This window comes from Parus major, chromosome 6 (genome assembly GCF_001522545.3).
Source record: "Parus major isolate Abel chromosome 6, Parus_major1.1, whole genome shotgun sequence".
NCBI classification, from domain to species: Eukaryota; Metazoa; Chordata; class Aves; order Passeriformes; family Paridae; genus Parus; species Parus major.
This window is the reverse complement of record NC_031775.1, coordinates 4,797,160-4,812,058: the sequence shown is the minus strand read 5'-3', so window position 1 is coordinate 4,812,058 and position 14,899 is coordinate 4,797,160. Positions and strand designations below refer to the sequence as shown.

At 42.3% G+C, this 14,899-nt stretch overlaps 1 long non-coding RNA gene across 1 annotated transcript; it reads left to right on the top strand.

Annotated features, from left to right (window-relative positions):
- The first annotated feature begins 6,692 nt into the window (after positions 1 to 6,692).
- On the top strand, positions 6,693 to 12,624 carry LOC117244667. The gene is made up of 3 exons (XR_004498171.1): positions 6,693 to 6,867; positions 8,365 to 8,477; positions 10,694 to 12,624. It is a non-coding gene; the product is annotated as an uncharacterized LOC117244667 (long non-coding RNA).
- Positions 12,625 to 14,899: the final 2,275 nt, after the last annotated feature.

Genomic DNA, 14,899 nt, shown 5'->3' with positions numbered 1-14,899 from the left:
GTTTATTCCCTCCGTGTTAGGAACCTGGTCCAAGGTAGTATCTATCCCAGCTAATTCAGTTCCCACATCTGCCCCTACTCTTCAAATTGAAAAGACCTTCAGTTAAGATTTCTGAAAAATCCTTAACAGACAGCTTTTAATACAGGGTGGCAACATAAAAACAACTACAAAAATCAGTAAACTCGTTTTGACTAAAGATAGAGTCCAGCTAGATAAGTTCTCTTTTCTGAATAGTCCATTGAACTCTTTCCTTGAGAATTGTGTAGGGACTCACTGTGGTCTGAAAGATTCATGTAGCGCATGTCTCCAAAATCTTCACAACTATGTCCTTGGGCTAATAGCAGGAAGTTTATTGCAATTCTGTTCTGTAGGGAGGCATACCTGATGCTATTAACATTCAGCAATAGCTTAGTCAGTTCTCAGGACTTAGCATTGGTTTGCCTACTCAGCCAACACCCAAGATCATCCAGCATTTTTAAAGATTTTGCTCCAGCAACCCCAGGTGCCAGTATCGAGGCTGCTATTCTCTTTCCTTTACTTCAAAAGTTAATCTCATCTTTGCAATCAGATTCAAATTTGATTCAATGGACAAATCTCTTATGCCTATTTTTTTAGTCACGAATTATGGAAATCTCAGGTGCTAGCACGGTAAGCCTTCTCAAGCTACATGGTCTGCCCTTAAAGTGAGATGGAATGGCAGGCCATGCTCTGTCTCCACAAATGAGAAATGTTACAGATGGTAACTGTAATGAGAAATCACTGGACCAGGTTTAAGTGAGGAGTATGGCATGGATCAGGATGGGTACAGCAAGCAGGAGTCCCTTAAAGAGTCATGTCTGGTGGAATAACCTGCGGATAGGACTTTAAATATTAATAATGCTTATAGAGCTAAGAAACTGGTGGTATTAATCAGCAGTGGTTAAGAGACAAGAGAAGGCTATGCAAAAGCCTCAAGGTATCTTTTCTGCATGTTCTTCCTGGGGTTCTTCGTGTTAAACTTCTTGGTGTTCCTGTCAAAGCTGCAGATATGACTTGATATTTTTTGCTGGAACCCAGAGAGGTCCTTTATCTGTAGAGACACAAGCATATCCCTTCCCCCAGAAAATTAGTGGGAAAGGCCCTAAAATTTTGCTGGTTTCTAGATCTCTAGTTAGGACTAGGTCTCTCTTTTAATTGTGCTTGTGTGATATTGGAAAATGTCTAATAACTGGGGTGTTAAGCTCCATAAATGAGTTGTTCAAGAAATTAAAAACATATGTAGCATTACTGAGCCTCCCTGTAGTGGTCGTGGTCTCCATTTTTCTTTTGCTTGTTCTCTTAAAAATAGAACAATCATCTACATGAAACTGAACGGAACAAACTAAGATTAAAACTATTCTCATAGGCCTGTGGGGGGGTCCCAACCAAACTTATTACCTCTTCCTTTTGTTGGACTAAAAACAATGAACATAAAGAATTCCTAAAAAAACTTTTAACATAGAGCTTAACAACATGGTAATAACATTAACATTATAACAATAACTAAAAATATTAACAAACTTGTAAACTTACAAACTGTTATCTAACTGCACAAACACTTTCCCTACTAAACCAAATTAGTAGCTTTATGTTTGCTTTCTTTTCAAGACTTTTCCATGTTTCAGTGAAGTTGCCTTCGGTCTGAAAGGGATTGGCAACATCATGTATACTACCCCCCTACCAGGCAACCAGCTGGGTCATTCACAGGGTATTAGAAGTCTATGCCTTGGGTTTTACTCTGCATATTTAATAGGTTTCTTGTCACTGTTGTTTCAATAACCTTCTAAGCTTTTAGAGCTTTGTTTGTACCCTTGGCTGGTTTGCCTAGATTTGTTAATTTGCCAGATAAACCGGAAATAGCCAACAGCTCCCATCCTTGAATAATATGTTAACACAATTTTTAAATGACTGAGAACAAAACTTAATTTTAGATTTGGAAGTCACACAACTAAAACTGTAAGATTTGTGGAAGAGGAAAATAAGACCTTAAAATTTCTTTTTCTTTTGAGGGTATAAACAACCCAGCAAGTCTCTGTGAATTTTATACAGGAAAAATTATGAAGTTAAATCAATATCCTTAAATATTACACAGTATTATACTGAAATTCAATGCACATTTGAAACTACAGTGTCTGGGACACCCCTTCCTGCTGCCCCCTGGCCTGATCTTTCCAGCACATCTGTAATGCACCTGACTGGGCTGCAGACAGCGGTTGCAGGATTTGTCGTCGGTGGCGCCGGGCCCGAGCCCCTGCAGGAGCGCAGCCCTGCTCTGCTCTGTTTAAAATTGGCCTGGCTGCACATGGGCCCACCCCACTGCAGCTGCAGGAAGAAGAGACAAGATTCTTGGCAGCCGTCGGAAGATCGCCTGGCACTGGGGGCCAGGGTAGCAGCGCCAGCCGGGGGCAGACCGCGGATGAGGCGCTCACCCGCTGGTGGTGCCTGGCCGGAGCGGCACGGATTGGGCTACGCCGTCCCCCCCGAGCGGCAGCGGCAGTGCCCCGTGACTGCAAACTTGTGCCGCCGAAAGGGGGGAGATGGTCACCATCTATCCCTGGCTGGGGTCCCCTGGTCCCGACACGGTGGCCACCGGCCACGGCTCGGTGTCGGTGAGCAGCCTGAGGTGGAAGGGGTGGCGGGGGGCGGAGCGGGGGCTGTGGACAGGGGCAAAGCAGGTGTGGCACAGCCCACCCTGAGCGGGAGAAGCATCATGGGCGAGGGTGGAGCAGAGGAGCTGGCAGGGGCGCAGCAGGCCCTGTGCAGCCTGCCACAAGGGCGGGCAGGGACAGAGCAGGAGCGTGACCCGGGGCACGGGGAATGGGGAAGGCAGAGGTGGGGCTAGGTGAGGAAGCCTGAGACATTGTGGCTGGAGTGTACTGCTGAGAAGGAGCAGGGTCCTTAGCTGGCGTTGTTTCAAGTGAATAGGGGGGAGGATGGGTCATCAAAGGTACTGGTGGAGAGGAGAGGGACAGGGAGGGGGGCTAAGGGTTGCAGATAGCGTGGCCAGAGCCGTCTTGAACTTTCGGTGTAGAAGGCAGAAAGAAATAAATAGTAGCAGAGTAAAAGGGCAAAACGGATTTTTCCTCCAAGTGCAGCAGCTTTTTCAGCCCCCTGTTCCACTCCAGGGCAGTCCGAGGGGCAAGAAGGAAGAGAACACGAAAGGACTGGACTTGCAAATTGCACGGGCTCCCGTGTACATGGTGATTTTTACTGTTGTGTTCTTATTCCAGGGTTAGAAGGGTTGGAAACATATTGGGGTTGGGAGGTGGAGTTGGAATTTCGCCACTTTATCTCTTCGGCTTTAAGGGTGTCGAGAATCACGTGGAAGACAGGCAACAAGCAAGAGGCTTGCACGTCCCTCGTTAAGTCACACAGCCTGATTCCAACTTGTGATACGTGGCATGAACGAATTCGTGCTAAAGTTATATTAATCTTGTCTGATAAAAATCCTAGTATGAATATTTGTTTACAAAAAGTGTATTTCCAGGAAGTCTTCATCTGACGAGATTTCAGTGATATGCACCAAAACCAGCATGAATATTCGTCTGTAAAAAGTGTATTCCAAGGGATTTGTCAGGCACCACGATAAGGAGAGAACATGTGCCAACATGCAAAAGAAGACAAGACTAACGGAAGGAGGCAAAGGACCCCCGAAAAGCCTGGGAACATATAAAAAGGACCTTGTGATAGTCACATTTTGTGAAACACAGTGGAGTGGTGCCAGCCCCCCCCCCCCCCAATCTCACTGTTAGGCTGTTTCAGTGCCGATCTGATTTTTTTGCTTGTGGCTTTTACAATTGTATTTTAATTATGGAATAAATTCTTTTTATTGATCAAATTGGTTATCCATTTATAACACCCCTGAATCTCAAAAATCCACAGAAAAGATAACACGGTCTGATTGGTCTTCTGCAGCACTGTGCGGATTGCCAGTGGCTGGGGATGCACTGGGGAGGTGGCTGGTGCAGGATGGCCAGGAAGTTTTGCAAGACCCATTTTAGCAGGGTTTTGAGCTTGTGTTTTTTAACGTGAATTACCATGGTCTGCTAAAAGTTCTTTAAATTGTCCATATATGTCCCGTTCAAAATTGGACAGTCTTAGTCCCGTCCTGCTAAACTGGGATCAGGGCGGATGTACCCTCCTAGTTGGGGTAGGTGCGATGGGAAGGTGTCCCCTTTCTCTGCTCACTTGCGTTCCATTGCATGAGTCCTCTGAGACGGCTGGTTGTCCTCCTCCCATGGCTGCTCGCTTCTGCGTTAGGTGTGACTTATACCAGAGCAGAGTCCTATTGGTTTGCCATGACCCAGCAAAAGCGAGTCCCCTAGAGGTCTCAATATGAGGAGGTCCCTGTTTGAATGCCACGTGTCACAGTGGGGTTCTGAGACCTCTCTTTCCCAGTTCGGCTGGGTTGAGCATGGCAGAATAAATTGGGACAGGTACGATGGAGTGCCCAAAGATAGATTTTAATGTTCACAGAGACCACGTGGTCCGAGGGGCTGCTTCCAAAGACCTGGGAGTGTGGTTAACCTAGAATTACATATGGGTACCTGAGGGCAGGGATCCAATCACTAACGCAGACCGGGGACATGACCTATTATGGAATGACTCCATTAACATCCTCCCAGCACTCCACCTCCCAAGGCTTTAGGTTTATTCCCTCCGTGTTAGGAACCTGGTCCAAGGTAGTATCTATCCCAGCTAATTCAGTTCCCGTAGAGTTTGTCTAGTCCTTTTTTGACCTCAGCTGTGCTCCTGCCCACCATGCTATTCAATGGCAGTAAGTTCCACACTGTCATTTTTGTGTTGTTAATGAATTCCAGTTGCAGTGGATACTGAAGGCTCAAATTTCCTCAGCTCAGTGGCTTTCAAGATCCTCAGCTGTATCAGTGGCTTGTGTCTTGAGAGTGGATAACCAGGAAGACACTGGCTTTTTGTGTACAGCAGGAGCAGCTGAGATCCAGGTAAGAGAAAGCATCTGTCAGTCTCTATAAGACCTAGACAGAAGGTATGCACTGTTACTGTTTATCACTTCTTTTTGTGCCATATCGAACTTGGATTAACCCTCCTGAGCAGTGATGCATCATTCAGTCTTCATCTGGGTGTCAAGGGACACACAAGTGGGCCCTGCCTAAACAGAATGATACTGACAGAGGGAGGTAAAATGACCATCTTTGGTCTGTTAGGCAGACAGCAAATAGTTTGCTGTTCTAATCATCAGAGCAGCAAGTTTCCTTGGAGCATGTAATTCATGCATGGTGAATTACCATGCAACTCTGAAAGGAAACTTTGCCCTTTGATTGTTTTCCAAAGAAATGTCCTGAATTTCTTTTCTGCCAAATTCACATTACAGATCATGCTGACAAATTTTCCCAAGCCTTCTTGACCTTCTCTGTTCTTTCCAGTAGTAAAAGAAATTTCACTCATGGCAGGGAGATGTTGAAGATTGTTAAATTTTGCTAGTTCAGGAACTGAGTGAATGAAACAAGCTTAAAAATATGTAGGTATCACATTTCAGAATGCAGTTAGTTCCACTGGTAAGAAAAAGGAAACTTGTGATAATTCTGCTGTTTGACAGTGTGTTAGAAAATGGCCTGTTAATGGGGGGGGGTGGGGGGGTGTGCTGTATATGCTCCCCTATGATGAGGGCAGAAGTGTGTATATGGCCCTGGGGAGCCCTGATTTGGGAGGATATTGGTTTTAGTTTATTTTTCTCCTTATTTTTCCCAGTAAATCTGTACCTGCTCTTGCCGAAGTAAGGCAAGGTAACAGCAATGCTTTGCTTCAAACAAGGTGTTTTACATTGATTTCAGCTTGGGGGGCTCAGTGTTTAGTAGCACCACTTCCTCTGTTACTGACTCATTTGTAAACAGCAGAGAGAGCCTGAGAGCCCTCTAGCCTGAGTTAGGATTATGGTGTGTTTTCTGAATGAGCAAGGTGAGAGGAAGACACCCCTTTGCTGTACTTGCCTGCTGCTGAGAGTTCCAATATGCAATTGTCACAGGGTAGTTTTGCCACTAACCCAAATTTTTCACTAGAATTTTCTAACCCAGCATCTGCCTGGATAAAAGAGGGATGCAGATTTTTGTGTTGGTTTTGCTCTGAGATCATTCCAGCCTTTTTTTTTTTTTGTCACATTTCAACTTAACAAATTGCTGGATCATGCAGCTCTGATGCCCCAGAAACCATTTTCAGTGACATACTACAGAAGCAGGACTGATACAGATCACCTGACTGCATTTCAAAGACATACCTTTGGATCAGAGGGTTGCAGATGACTTTAATTCTGTAGAACTCAGTGGAAAGATGTTCATTTGCTGCCAAAGTCTCTCACTTTATTTTTTTATCTTCTACTCTAATTTTCTTTGAGTAATATAGATATGGGGGCTGATCTTCTATTGAAGTAAGGAAATCAATTATTCAAGTGAATTCTGTTACTATCAATGCCTGTATTTCTGTGAAATTATTATTATGTAGGGCTACGTGAAGGTATGTCTTTGTTATATATGTCAGCTTTCAATACTGTCTCCCAAATATAAATTATGAGGATGATTTTTAAGCCCGTGATCTCAGATTTACTAACTTCCTACTCAGGCAAAATGCTTCTTGATCTTGCTAGGCATATTTATCGTGATGTGAATCATGTGGGACAGAGCTGGGCTGGGGCTGGGGCAGCCGGGATGAACGCCTGCCCCTCCCACATGCTGAAAGGTGGCAGCTGGTGCTTCCAAACCGTGGGGGAACCTCACTTCTGCTGGGGGTTTTCTCTGAATAAAAGCAGTTTTAAGCATGAATCCATCAGGCTCAAAGCAAGAACTGGATCTGTTTGCACATCCCTGCATTGTGTTCTGAGTAAGTTAAACGTGTGTGTGTGATAGTATTGAGAAACAGAGTGATTTAGATGGATGCACATTATTCCTCAGCTCTCTGTCAACAATCAAAAATGAGCTTTTGGATTTATTAGTTCCCAATCCTGCACCCATCTTAAATCATTACCATATAATAAGGACTCTATATGGTGCATTGTCAATAAAACCTAATATTGAGAAGATTACCAATCGTCTAGTGCAAATGGAGAGTACTGTAAATGATTTAGAGAATACGTGTCAAACATTAAAGCTGTCTAATACCTTCTAAAGTAGGATGATACTCATAAATCTAAGATAAACGACCTGTAAAACCACTTAAGAAGAAATAATACTCATTTAATCAGGCTTCCAGTGGGAAAGACTGGGTAGGAGAGCAATTCATAAAGAATTATGAAATCTCTTCTAATTCAGGACTTTGTTGATACAGAATACATACACTTGATAAACAATTTTGGTTACTTGAAACTACTGTTGTAATAGCACTAAATTATGGCTCCACCGAAAAAAAGAAAAGATCAAAGGGCATTTCTTTTATGGTTTATTGAGCTCTTATTTTTCCAGATTCAGCACTGTGTCAGATATAAAAAGTATTAATTGGAAATACCGTTCTGCTTAATCACAAGGGATGTAGTGTTGGATTGGCTTCTGTCAGTGTGGCTGTCCATACTCACTGAAAACAGTAGATTCATTATTGCAATTCCCTGGGAGGAGCAAATCATCATTTACTGGGACAAGCCTGGTAAAAAATACAGCAAAACAAACCCCATGTTTTCACAGAGCTGAGTGGTAACTTGCACAAACTTGATCTGTTTAGTGTCTTTTCTACCTTTTTTTCACCCCCAGACCCACTTGAAAGATGGAAACGTATGTGGTGGAAAAGTTAGGTCATGATTTTCACAACCAAAGGTCTGATTCTTCAGTTCTTGCACAGACAAAACTTCCATTCTCTTCAATATGTTTTTAAGGCCACTTGTTAATTCCTGTTCATTCTTTTGGCTTTATGAGTGCCCAGAGCTCAGCGTCACTGCCAGCATTTATTAAAAGCTGACACAGAGCTTTTCTTGAAGCAACTGTAGTGGTATTTTTAGCCATGGAGCAATCTTTCCAAAGACCACTGTGCTGTGACTCATGTGACTCCACTGCTCTGCTGACCCTAGTGGACTTACTCATCATTTACATAGCAGCAAACAAGATCAGGTTCTGGCTTGATGCCTTATTTCTCCTGATGCAATAAATGTGCTACTTGCACATACATTTTACTTCAGCTCATGTTTGTTTAAATAAACTGAGAATTCAACTTCTTTTGTCTTACTGTGAAAAATAAGGGTGCTTAACTGCTTCTCTGAGTGGAATTGGTGAATGAAATGCAAATGCAGCTCATCCCTATGTAACTCATTTGTACTGCAAAAATAACCTCAGGATGGCATGGTTATGGTTAAAATGCATTATCCATCACCTTCTTTCTCACTTGCTCTCACAGATTCAAGCACACCTATGTGAAAGCTGTAGTCTCACCCAGTCATAGCAGTGGTGTTTTGGATTGGTTGGGTTTGTAATGGGTCGGGGAGCAACCTTGGCAGCACATTCCCACTGGTGAGTTTTTGAGATACTGAAGTCTTTCTGGAAAAAAGCTTGTTGATTTACTTTCTACTTTCTTCTCAGCTGGCATAAAGACTCATTTTACTAAAATACCAGTTAAACCGAGCGTTCGTTAATTTCAGAAATCTGTCAGCCTCGATAACATTGCTTTTCTGTTTCCTGAGAATACCTTGAAGTAACTGGCTTTGCTACTCCAAAGCAGAGCAGCTGTTGCATGTATGTGTTGTATTTGCATTGTATGGCAGGGTATTTGATATTAATTTTAAAAAGTGAAAAATCAGAGGCAACAGCGGACTGACTTTCACCTAGTGGTTACAGGAACTATTGTGTTTCGCTGTTGAGAGAGAGCAGAGGAAAATTCACACATGACTGAGAGCTGGAGAAGCCTCTGAGAGCTGGGAGCTGAAGCCTCCAATTATGTAAAATGGCTTGTGAAGGGTGAAATTGCTTGGAGCTGATCAATTTTTATTTAGGTGTCAGCGCTTTTTAAAATCTATGGATTTTTTTAAACAAACTCTAAGGGACGATAGAAGGAGGGTGATGCTAGTTAACTGGTTATTAGTTATTTTATGGCAGTCAGATAACTAGTTAACCAGTTATTCTGGGAGATGCAGATGGCTTGGGATTTGATGAGGTATCAGTAGTCTGTGTTGTTGAATCATAAAGAGCACTCAACAGGCAGTTGGGCTGGGGGCATCATGCACCAGCTGCAAACTCAGCCCCAAGGGGGCCTTAGAAGGGCTGAGGACCTTCCCCTCCTCTGCCACGTGTGGGAGAGACCCCCATTCCTAACTCATAAGCAGGCAAGTCACATATGCACTCCTCATTTTTTTTAATTAAATCAAAATCTCGCTAATTTGGCAGCATACCTATCGTGTTCTTTCCTAGCAATGAACTATTATTTCTTCTTTTATTCTTTTTTTTGCTTGAATCCCAAGCTATCAATGGTTTTCAAAGAAAAAGGAGTTTTTTTTCTTTAGAGAAAAAAATCTATTCACATTATTCATGATTTCTATCAAGAAGGAACCTTTCCTCTTTCAACTAGCAAAAAATGGGGGGAGTTTGATCTTCCTCAAAATTGTTTGAGAACCTTGTACCTTTCTTTCCAGAACTAAAACTTTCTTACAAAGCTTTGGATATTCAGTGGAATAATGCCTATTACATAATTGAAGCTCAATACAATACCTTGGGGCTAATAAATGGTCTCCTGGTTCTATAGAAAATGTAACAAATCATAATAGTACTTACTGGGACTAGGCCAGGCACAATGACAAAGTTGCTTTTGAAAGTGAGTTGTGGCCAGAAATACTCTTGGACCAAAATCATTCTCTTGAAAGTCAGGAGGACATTTGCTCCCTTTATTTTCAGCCGAGATTTTACATTGATCCTGCACACTGAATAAAATCAAGCCTGACAGAGCTGCTACTGCAGCTGTTACAGCTGTAAATGTGAAGAAGGCCATTTAAGACAACTCTGTTTCATTGACTATGTTATATGGAAAGTATGCAGATTATATTAAAAATAGTCTGATGTGTCTTTATTGTGTGGCTTTTTTTTTTTTTTTGAGGAAGCAAAAGATTCTGCATTATTGAGCAGTTTATTAACATTTCTGATCACAGTTCTTTTACTTAGAAAATAATTGTTCTATTGTATGTATGCCATGAAGCTGCCTGTAAACAACTGGCAGAGTACACTGGTTTGTATTCTGCATGAGGAAAAAGTCAAATTCAATTGATTAATCAAAGGGGACACTCTTTGATGGAAGGGAACCTTTTGAAACTTTATTAAAAATCTTGAATAAGCTCTGAGTGATCAAAGTTCATAATCTGAACTCCTGCTACTACTTGAATACAGTAAACCTTCAAAATTACTGATAAAGCAGAAGATGAGATGTCTAATAAAAAGAAATGCTCAGAATAGCCTATTTCCAAACATCTGTCTTGATCTGGATCTTGGCTACACCATTGCAGTCCCACTGATTTTACTGGAGTCACCCTGTGTTTCCACTGGAGAGACTGGTAGTAAGAATTGAGCCTTGAACCTTTTTCCTGTAACCAATTTAGAAGTACCTATGAAAAGACTCCCTGTCTTTTCATTGAGGGTTTTTCTCTCATTCTGAAAGAAGAAATGAGATTGCAGTCAGCAAAGCTGAGCAGCGATTAAAGATAATCTAGGTATGACCTGCAGTCTGATTGTCCCCTCTGTTCTAGGAGGAAAGCAATCATATGGCTAAATGCAGGATGGCTGATGGGAGTGAAGATGAGTGAAATGGAAATTCCCGGAGCTGCAGAGAAAACAGAACTCAAACATGTGGAATAGCACGGCTCTGTCTTGCAATCAGCACTGAAATCGTGGGCCTTGTGTGAAATACTACGTGTAAAGCTCAAGTGTGTTAGAAAATAAAGTGCTCATATTTAGCAGCAGGGAAAAGTTACTGGTATTTTGATGTGAAGAAAAAAAGCCAATTGAAGATAATAGGATAACAATAACTGAAGGTATACAGGCTAAGCGTGAAGGAGAGCAAGCAAACACACTGATTGATCAGGGCACAGTAACCTAGTGTCATTTCAGCTGGGTCATGAGGTAGAGCACACTCAGCATGTCCATATTCCAGGCAGAGGTAGAAGGTCAGGCTGCACCTTGCAGGGCAATTTTCACAGCCACACCAGACAGGGAGGTGGAGGTGGGTACTGGCTGGGATACCCTCTGGCTGGAAGGTGGGATGGAGAGCTGGGAGAGGATACCTGATGGTGCCCAGCCCAGCCTGTCAAAGACCTTCGCTCTGAAGGAAGCAATTAATAACTTTTTTCAGAGTAGCACACCAGGCCAAATAGAGATGAAAAAAAAAACCAAACCAACAAAAACCCGAAACAAACTCCCACCGTGAGAGCTTTTGTCGGGGGGTCTATCAGGAAAACCTCCGTCCCTTGTGGGCTCTTTAGAAAGGAAGCGGGGAGATTTGCAGTGAAGACCCTTTGGCAGTATCCAGCCAGGGTAAATATAAAACTGCTAAAACTCTGATTAGTTGTTTGGGTCAAAAAGATCATTCTCTTCCTACATGTCTTCCCATCCTGTGCAGCACTGCTGTGGAAAGACCTTATCCTAAATACTCCATTCTGATATAGCAGCAGATGAAAAAGAAAAAACTACACTTTATTAAAAAAAGAAGTCCTTTCAATGAGTGACAGATTAATGTAGTGACACATTAATATAAATTTTAAAACCTGAACATTATTCACTAAGGGGAAAAGGCTCCTAAATATACATGCAAAACAAAAATGGCAGAGCAAAACCTCTGACAATGCTTTGCACAGAATCATTTACTAGGTCTCTGTAAGTGATCATTAACATGAAACTTGCATTTAATCTAGTAGCCAACCATTCCCTTTTATCTTCTGGCTCTGTGTGTTTGTGGAAGACAGTGGTCCCTCAGGCTGATTTTTTCTCACTGGAGTGAATGTACAGGTGACATAGGTCAGAGAAGGGAATTTAAATAGCCCTTTTTCAAGCTCATCTCTCTGATTCTTGCTTAGTCCAAATAAGGAAAACTATCACCTCTGCTTTAGAGCTGAGAAAATTCTTTCCAAACCAAATAAACCCTCAGCTGTCCTGTCAGCAGTATAGCCTTTTGGGTCAAAGCACAGGGGAGCAGTGTGTGAGCTGGAGTGGGGTCAGGGGTGCACAGAAATATTACCTTCATTTCACTGTATTGACATGCTCTTTCTGGGATGCTGGCAACAGCATGTGGGCTGGCTACAGCAATTATTTACTTGAGCTGCTATTGCCAAAGCACCCAAGCAAGGGATTTCTAAACTAGCCCCAAGTATCTGCCACACAGTGATGTGTGGCCGTCACTGACATGGTTGCACTATGAACTCAGCTCAGTATCCTGGATTTCTGATGAAAACTGGCATCTAAAGCCATCTCCTTGACCTGCTTCTAGGAGTACCTAGCTCAGGAAGGTTTGTAAACGTGAAATTGCCTCCCCTTTTACAAGAATGTGGCTCACTGCTTCTCTAGGCCATGTTGACACCTCTTGACAAATGTGGCTTGATGGCACAAGTATAATATTTACTTTGTAGGTGTACAAAACTCGGAGTGTTTTTTTTCCATGTGTATCCCTTTGTGATGCATGCCCAGCTGCCCCGCCAGTCTGCACTGCTGATTTCAGTGAGTGACAAAGGTATTTCAAACTGAAAGGACATATTTTAAATACAGTCAGGAACAACATATGACTTCAAACAATCCCACATTAAGTCCTTTGTTAGTTTCAGAGCACTTTCCCAGCTTGACACCTTTGTTTTTTTATATCCAATATAAAATTCAAAATGTTATATTCCAGGGCAGTATGTGGATCTAAAATATAAATATATTGAACTCCAAACTACCTTTTTTTTTTGCTACTGCTTTGAAACAGGACCTGAAGTAAACTCAGTGTAAAGATTCAGAAAATTATCAAGAAAATTCTACTTATCAAACTTTTTCTCCCTGTGGTCTTGTACATACAGAACTTCCCTGAAGCAAGCATGAGGAGCTCTGATAACAGTGAGGAGCAGCCTGGGTGGGGATGGCTGTGGGCAGCAGCTCAGGACTGCTTGGGGATGAGCATGCTGAGATGCCTTAGGTGTCCCTTGCAAGGCTCAGAACAAGTCAGCCTTGCTGCTCAGGAGCAGGGGAGAGAGCTGGAGTGAGGAAGCACAGTCCCATCTCCTAGAGGAACATCCAGCTTTTACAGCGAAGGCCAACACAACCCTGCAGGGCCTGGAAACGCCTTCTGTTTCCTGACACATTTTTCTACAATGCAGAAGTTCAGTGGAAATGGTCTGTTGTGGTTCTGTGCCCAAAAGGTTGATATCTGGTTTTTGCTTTTTCTTCTGCTAATTGCTGTTGTTACATGGCTTTGAAATTACCTCACAGTAACTGAGCGCAGGTTTGGAGCCTGTGTGTACACAGAAGTTGAAGTGAATCATCTCAGAGATGTTTGGAATAGGCATAGCTGGCAGCACACAGCAAAGCAAATGGCTGGTTGAATTTGCATTTTGTTTAATACAGCAAAAAAAAGTTTTAAGCTGTGACTTGTAGAAGTCAAGCCAGGAGCAATAAGCTTGTCTGGAGAATTCTGGTCTTAGAAACGAAAGGATACAGAACCACATCCAAGGTAAATATTGACATGACTCAGGATGAACTTGTAAAATGCTTAATGAAGCTGAAAATAAGACATCTGGGATAGATGTTTATTGTTAAAAATGAAACATTTGAGCAAAAGTAGCATAGTGATGATGGAGGTTATTCATAGGGAAGCCAAGTTGGGGAAACAGTATCATCTGAAAAAAATTGACTCCACATATTTGTGAAACATGGAGAAAAGAATTATAAGAGAGACAAAAACATAGGTGAATAGCAAACAGTTATTAAAGATATTCAGAGTGGATGTTGGAGACTGAATCATAACTAGGGAGAAATTACTCAGGTGTCCAGAATAACTCTCTTGGCTTTGACAGATTTCTTGGTATTTGCCTTCGTGTAATTGAGAGTTTACTCCCTTATGCCATATGAGAACTGAATATTAAGAAACTTAGAGGAAAAAAAAGTTCTGTCATTCAAGTATCATTCTCTTGGTGACAGAGTATAAGTCACATTAACTTCACAAGGCATTTCAGGAACATATTAGGAGCTTTTCTGTTTCATGCAGCAGGAAAAGAAACAACCCTTGCAAAATGTGTGAAAATAATCAGGAAGATTTAATTGAACAGGGCATGGGAATGAATTGGGCCCCTATTTTGGAAGTCTTACACCTGAGTCTGTGGTGTTACTGGAATGCTCTGTGGAAAAATCCATATTTGGGTGAGGCAGCACTACCTTCACATGCTCACCAGTGATGGAGATACTGGGGAACTGATGCCAGGAGTTGGAATTTATTGTCAAGGTGTGCTCTATAAACCAGCTTTTTTCCATCTCAGAAATGTAACCGTAACACATAAGAACTGATTGTGTGCAAAATGTATCTTTGATCTCTTCCCATTTACCATGCCTACAGTTGCAGTAGCACAAATCTCTGTTCAGAATTATCTGGTGATTATGCAGATGCAGTTGCAGTCCCCCAGATGGCTTTGTAGTACAGTACAAGGGCACACATTCTTCTAGCCCCAATGCACAGGATAATCCACACAGCTGACCATGTGGCAGAAGGAGTAGAGGCAGGGGCACAGGAAAAGCAGGGATGGATGCCTGGGGAAGACAATAAGTGGGAGATCCTGTTGTGCTGAGGCAGTGTAAGTGCCCTTGCTCCTTGTCTGCTTCTGATGGATTCAGGAAAATTGTAATTGTAGTGTTTGGCTCTGCACCATCTCTCAAAGCCTTTATCCAGAGACAAAGCAAATGATACAATCTCTCTCTCTTAGTCCTCCAAGCAATCT